We start from the raw sequence: 7,792 nt of genomic DNA on the forward strand, positions 1-7,792 counted from the left end.
AAAAGAAAAAAATCACCTGTTAGATTGAAAACCTATTATTTCTAGCAACCAAATAATAGGTTGTGAAGGTCTAACTCTGTTTCAAATGAAGTCCAACCCTTCAAACTTGCTAGTGGACACCAAGTCCTGCTAATTCCAATAAACGTATTTGTAAGACCGCTCCTAGTACTAAAGTTAGCCCCGACAAAAGAAGCTGGAAATTCACTTTTTAATACATGTTACTAGCTGAACGTATGCTCTGTACACAACGCATCATTCACATATGGGCATGAATTTCCATGTCATGTTTCACAACATATGTGCATATCCCTTTACAGGCACAAATGAAAGACGTATTGGTCAAAATCTGCAACGGGTACCATAAACGGATGTTTTTTCGATTTTCTTTCAACATTTCGCACTGTTTGCAAGATTTGAGCCTACTTGTGGTTGGAGTTACTTAATTATGTATGATCAGTGCTTTCTTTCTTCTTGCATGCAGTATGTAAAAAGCAAATACACTATACACACAATTAGTTATAATTTCAGTGATGTATGGAGTTCATTAGCAAAACACTCCAAACAATAAAGATTCATCTCAGATTGGAGAAATGGTTACTGTATCCTTCGTTTTTCATTATAATTTGGGTATGAATCAAATGCCTTAGAAATATACTAACCCCATACACAAAAGTGTGGTGTTAGAATGTATAACTCGGAGGATATTATGTTTTACTTTTAAAAATGTCAACATTTCCAGTCTACCCCTAAAAGTGTAATAAATAAATAAATAACGGCCATTTTATAAATATTCAATTAGAACTGTACAATCTACACAAAATTTGGAATCGACCAGTGAAAACGGCACGTTTCTGGCATTTGTGGTTTTCGAGATCTCATTATCGATAGGATTGGAGACAAACATATAAACTTTTCTTGAGCACAAACATACACCTAGCATTTTGATATATAGACAGACCATATCTTGGAAACTGTAATAGCCCAAATGCTAAAAGTTGCTGAACTAATCAGCCCAAACGAAGTACTATCCAGTCCAACAAAAATCTGGTCTGGCCCAAACACCTGGGGGCTAAATTGAAGTTGGCCCTCCAAACTTTGTGAAGCTGTAGCTTTGTTTCCATAGTACCCCAAAAGCAAAAAGTCGCTAGCCCAAAGGAAGTACTCCCTGGCCCAATAAAGATATCGTGTAGCCCAAAATATTTGGGGGGCCAACTTCACACAGGTCAGTTTTGATATGAAAACTAGTCTTTGTCACAAACAAGTTCCTTGTCATTGAACGAGGAAGCATTTTTTTTTTATTTTTCTAACAGATGTAGAAGGAAAATCAAAAAATAAAGATAAAAGAGCCAGTTGCACTGCAATTGCAAAGTGATATAGTGAGATTAAAACTCAGTATTGAATTCTATAAAAAGGATTGCCATCTTTCATCTGCAGGTATGTTTGCTTTATCTTTCACTACCATAATAGATTATTATTTACCGAATAAAAACAGACACACAGACACGAGTTTGTATTTGTAATGTTTAGGCCTTTCTGAGTACGAGTGCAGTTTCCCTCCTCTTCGTTGTTCATGACGGGGTAGCAATCGTGGCTTTTAAGATTTGTTCTTTTTGAGGAAAGGGGGACGGCGAATGATGTCATTGCACAGGGCGGCAAATTGCCTAGGACCGGCCCTGCGTAACGCACAAGCTCATATATTTGCTATTTAATATTAAAATATTATGATACGCTTTAAAATCCCAGGAAAGGTCTTAGCTGAATACACACGAAGTCCTTGCAAAGGCTTGAACATTTGGGTAATTAATAGAAGAATTCATTTGATCATGAGCTTGATAATATTTGTAATTTCATGTAACTAGATAAGATAAACGAGCAGAATATCAATGACGGAGCGTAAAATGTTATGAATCATATGTTGCTGATAGACGTAACGTAAAATTTTGTGAATCATATATTGCTGATTCAGACACATTTGAATCATACATCTTTAATAAGAGAAATGTGCATTTTCCGTAACGTGGCCCAGTGGCGCAATGGATAACGCGTCTGACTACGGATCAGAAGATTCCAGGTTCGAATCCTGGCTGGGTCGGTAGGTTTTTTTCCTCTTGTATTATTGTTCTATTTTCTTCCTGTTTTTACTATATTTTTTACTGATTAACGTTACATTTGTTTCAATTGTTCTAATAACAAGAAATATACAATAACTAGTTTTTCCTTTGATATAGGCGCATAAATCTCGACTGTATATGAGATTCTAAATATTACAAAAGGCGAAATCATATTTGACATCACAATTACGTAAGTCTTACTCAGTAACAAAAAATATTTTATATAATTAATTAAAATTTGAATTGTACATGAGAACAATGTTGTGATAATGTAAATTAAATGTTTGATCTTAACTAGTACTGTTTTTCTTTTCTTTCAGCTGCATATGTAATGGGTTTGTTTATCACATCCATTCTGAAAATCGTCTTAAAAATATCGACTGGGCGTGCTCGATCATATTTCGGCAAAGAATTTTTCTCCTGGATTCAACATCAGCTCCAATCAAATCGTGGGAAGAAAGAGTGGCTCGACTTTCTTTTCCATCCTACCATGCGGCTGCAGCAGGATATTTTGCTACGTTTTGCTCATTTTATGCTCATGTCTGGTTTCTAATGAAGTAGAAATTTAATTTCAAAGTTCTACGTCCTGTTCTTATAAACATTTTTATTATCTTTGCCTTTATGCCAGCGTGCCATCGTCGTATGACACACGATAACCATGTGTTGGACATAGTAGTAGGATTGCTACTTGGGCTAGTCGTGGGAACGTACCAGGTAATTAGTTATACCGAGTTTAAGCAAGTTAGAATGCTCTACGATAACTTTAATCAAATTTCTTCATTTTAGATGGACATTGGACAGAGGTGTCGCGTAGCTAGGTTCTTCAGCACATAGGGATAGATTTTGTTCGCCCTCCTGGCCTCCTCCTGACAAGGTGTAACCGATAAGGGATCCGAACTGAGAAGGTATAACCGATAACCGAAGGCATCATGCTTTCCCCGAACTTTTTTTAGTTTTATAACATGAAAACCTTGTACTTCCCGTCATGTATTTACGACATGAAGAGGATGAAAAGAGTAAAATAATTAGGGAGACAATGGTACTTTGAAGTTATAATTGAATAACAGAAGGACAGAATCAATAAAGAATTATGCATATTAAAAGCTAATGCAGAATTATTAGTCAAATATACCATTGTGAAAACTTAAAACTACTTACTACTTTGTCTCTAATAATCACCTGAAACGTTGACATAAAGTATATTAAAAATTTTGATGTAATGCTTTAGACGTAGTTATGTAACTTCAAAGAGAAATTCTCCTCGCCCATGATGTAGCAAATTTTACGATTAGATTCTCAAAATTTTTTCCCGGTAGCCTCCTGATCCACATACACATGTCAGTAAAGCCAAAGTTGACAATCTTTTCTGTCCCATTTATGATCTCAGGTAGAACAACGGATATTACAACAGTCAGGAAAACCTGAATACTAAGCAGTGGCGGATCTAGCCCGAGGCCGGGGACCTAGGCCTCCAGGTTTTTTTTAAGTGACAAAAATAATTTAAGCTAATAATTTGGAAAGTTTATAATAAACTCATGATATACCTATCATAATCTGGGTTCTGGCTGCCTCCCAAGTTTTTACCTTCTAGATGCGCCACTGATACTAAGTCTCAAATTTGAAAATACATCATCCCCGTACTGCAACACGAAGCGAATCAGATCCTCTGGTATTGGTTCGAGTAGCGTCCAGCAGTCTATTATTTCACTGAACCCATTTCATGCCATCCACGTCCCCATAAAAGCGCATTTCTGTCTCAAGTTATTTTCATTAGTTGTGCACATCATTCCTTTAAGTCTATAAGAAAGAAAATTTAAAATCTGTTATGAATATGTCTCCGTGTAGTTTGCCAATCATATTTTTCACCAGTTGTAGCATTTCATTTCCTTCTGTGTAATGATGTTATGTTCTCTTCAGACCCTTAGCCGTTTGCAGAAAACCGCTTGTCGTTATCTGTTACCATTCTTGTTCTATGACGATAGGCCTATGTGTTGAATCCGGAAATGGCTCATTTAAACCTCTTTCGGTTTGAATAGAGGGTTCTTTGAATGAAAAAAGTAGAACCTATGAAAAAAAGATAGAACTGAGAAGGACAGCTACTGATTGCGTATCCTCAAAGCAGACACGAAAAAGAAAGTGATCCGACCTTCAAAGGAGAATACACCAACGAAGATTTTCTCACCGTATCTTCTTTTCCTTTTTCTAATTGATTTGTAAAATATGCTGAACCCGTAGTTACTTCTATATACTCAAAATACACTGGTACATTGGCTATCCCGACATGTGAAATTGGGAAGAACATATTAAACGTGTTTCTCTTAGCGATAAGGGGAAGAATTAAATTATCTATATGCTTTTAATCAATATAAATGCTAGTTGTGTCTATGTTTGATTCCAGGGTAAAATTTGTTAGTTAAGAGTATAGCTTATCGACGTAACGACAAAAAGGAATGGAAAATTTGCGAATTATCTTTAAACAAATAAAACAAAATGGCATGTTCTTATCTAGCTCGAACTATTTCATTCGAAATTAAATAAATGTTTTATTTAGGAGTTTTTTGGTAGTCATATTATTGGCAAAGAATTAAAAATTAAATTTAGAAAATGAGTTATATTTATTATTTAAAAATACACAGTAAACACTCATGTACTAATTTTATAGGAACTTGAATCAAAATTCACTAAAATGATCAGAGTAATAGAAAAAAGGAAAGGAAAATACAGGAAAACATAAATAAATGTAACTGTGGATGTTACAAAATGCATTTAAGAGGGGAAAAAAATTCAATCTGGAATTCATTTCTAACTATGTGACATTAACTTGGCGTCCTCAGATACTGCATTCGGGAACACTTGCCCTCCTTAGCTACGTCACTGATCATAGACCGTAGTTTCTTTCAAATTAAGAAAATAACTTGATTCCTTCAAATCTAATAAGTGTAAGGGGGTAAAATGTGTTTAACTCCAAATTGGAATGTTGCGGAAAGTCATATCCAAGAAATTTTAAACGTTACAATAACCTTGCTAAAAATTAAATTTTGATGCAGAAATGAAATGGAATCTTTCAGTTTTGCGTCCCTGTAGATTGAAGTAGGTAGATGATTAATGATAGAGAATGATTACGAAAGGAACTATTGGAACAAGAATGTGGGAGGAAACAGCAGAACCTTAAAAAGAAACAAGAACATGGTGTTGTCCACCACAAACTCATATTCCTGGAAGCAAGCCAGAGACCCCTCACATGAGATGTGATATACGTAAATAATAATCATAGTCAATCAAATTTGAATAAATTAATATGTAAATTTTATTTTCCTACTATATTTTTCATTAAACCAGTTTTTCACAAATTTCGGGCTTTGATAGTCCAAGTTCGATCAAAATATGTATTGGAAAGCTGAAGTCGATTTCACGGGGATCAAACTTCAGGTCCTCAAGCTTATAGTAGTATTATATTATTTATACCAAAAAGGTAAAAAAAAAATAAATAAATAAATAAAAAATAAAAGCTATAATAATAATTTATACTACTATATTTTCTGATTCATGCGTGGTCAGAGTCTTTATTTTTTGAACATACATTATATAAAGAAATAATATATTACATCCACAACAATATAAAGATTAATACAGGGTGTTTGTTTTAAACTCACGGATTTCATTTGGGTCTAGAATTTCTAACAGAAGTCCGATTTTCATGAGTTTTGTGGCAAATGATCAAGGAAAGATGGGAGGTTTATAGGAATATGTTTACTGGTTTAAATTCACCCAGGGTAATATCGGCCAGGCCTCAAGAAAAAACACAAATATTCGCCAGTGTACCTTACAATTAGAATCAAGTGCAGTGTGGTGTGAAGATTTGAATTTTCTTCGTACATGGAAACCTCGCCAAGGTCAGTAAGAATAAGAAATAAAACTGAGCCGTTGTATTGGGAATTGCGCTGTACAATTCTGTGCTACTGAATAAGTATAATTAGGACACAGTGAGAATAGTGTACTCTTTGGAGCAACATGAGTTTATCGTTAAAACTTTTTGGTGAATGGAATCTGTTGTTACTTCACAAAGGTAATTTAGAAACAAATTTGCCTCACGTTCTCCCATGAGATAGTAACATAATATATCTATGGTCGCTAGTGAATAAATTGAAAGAAACAGGATAGCTTCTGAGTGAGAAAGCTCTTGTGGAACACTGTAGGCAGCTCTTGTGGAAAATGTCGTTTATCGACTCCTTAGGTCGCCCAACCGTTGTTTGTCGCAAGAAATCGTTTCTAGCTATTCAACATGGGATTTTTGGGTGTTAACGCTAACATTTAATTTGTATTCTTACTAATTTAATTTGTATTCTGCAATTTCGCTTCAAATATCCAAAACTTCATTCCAATTGCAAGGCACACTGGCTAATATTTGCTGTTTTTTTGAGGCGTGGGGATGAACTTAAACCAGTAAACATAATACAATACATTTCCCATTGTTACTTGATCATTTGCCAAAAACCGCATAAAAATCGAACCTCAGTTAGAAATTCTAGACGCAAATAAAATCCGTGAGTTTTAAGAGAATCACTCTGTATATTGTGTTCATTGAGAAATATTTTAAGAAAAGTAGAGATTCATCTCAGAATGGAGAAGTGTTTCGTGCATCATCTACTCACAATTTCACTTGCACAAAGACCTGAGTCACTGAAATCAACTGCTGTCAGTGCCGATAAAACTTATGTGTAATTTGGGTTGAATCTGCCCAGGCGTTTTACAAACTGCAAATTATGGACCCCAAGTAATGGAAATAGATCATTTAGGGGGAGATGCTTTAGCTGGTGGCTGTACAGCGGGCCACAGAAATTCTTGAGGTACAAAATCTGTTGGTTAGGCAACCCAACTAACGACCGCTAGAAGATTAATTACGCCTAGTAGAGTAGCTAGAACAGAAGCATGAAGTTGCCCCCAACTGGTGGAAAGAACAAATAGTAAAGAGTGATTTTGTGCAAGAGTGAAGAAAAACGCTGACTGAAGAAATGACAAAAGAGAGTCTTTGCATACTTGTACACACAGTACACAGCACAGAACCAGAAAAAAAAATATACGGACACCAGAAGCTCCGATGAGAAAATAACAGTCGGGGATCTTAAATCATCTTATAATTAACTCAATTGAAGGGTAATATAAAAAAGTTATCTTACTTCAAATGACTATACATATATGCGTATCAAATAATATACAGAAAGATCATGCAGTATATGTATGAGTTTACTTTTTTAAAAAATAAACACAAGGCCCTGCTCTGAGTTTTAAGACTATCAACACTAGTCCTACCTGCAAATCAATTAAAGTATGGGTCGATCATTTAGGGGAAGAACCCAGCCCCTAATGAAAATTTTAGGGGTCCAACATGGCGTGAGCTCCTAGGTTTCGGCGCCACTCATTGATACGTAATGTTACTTCGAAAGGAGAATTTGTCTGATTTCATTATTCGTTAAATGACTTTGGAAATTCTAAATATTGTTATGCTGTAATATATTTGTAAATATTTAAAATGTAAAATTACATAACACTTAAACGAGTTGGAGAATTTACCCATACTAAGCGAATTTCAACTTAGGTTGAAAATATCGCTGAGGATTCGTGATTTGTTTAATATTTGAGCCAATTTACACATTGAGACACAAGGAGAAAAGAGGAGAATA

The 7,792-nt window shown here is 35.0% G+C and overlaps 1 non-coding gene across 1 annotated transcript; it reads left to right on the forward strand.

The window, feature by feature from the left end:
• The first annotated feature begins 2,019 nt into the window (after positions 1-2,019).
• On the forward strand, positions 2,020-2,092 carry TRNAR-ACG (transfer RNA arginine (anticodon ACG)). Its single transcript has one exon. It is a non-coding gene; the product is annotated as a tRNA-Arg (tRNA).
• Positions 2,093-7,792: the final 5,700 nt, after the last annotated feature.

This window comes from Thermobia domestica, chromosome 6 (genome assembly GCF_964235325.1).
Source record: "Thermobia domestica chromosome 6, izTheDome1.hap1.1, whole genome shotgun sequence".
NCBI lineage: Eukaryota > Metazoa > Arthropoda > Insecta > Zygentoma > Lepismatidae > Thermobia > Thermobia domestica.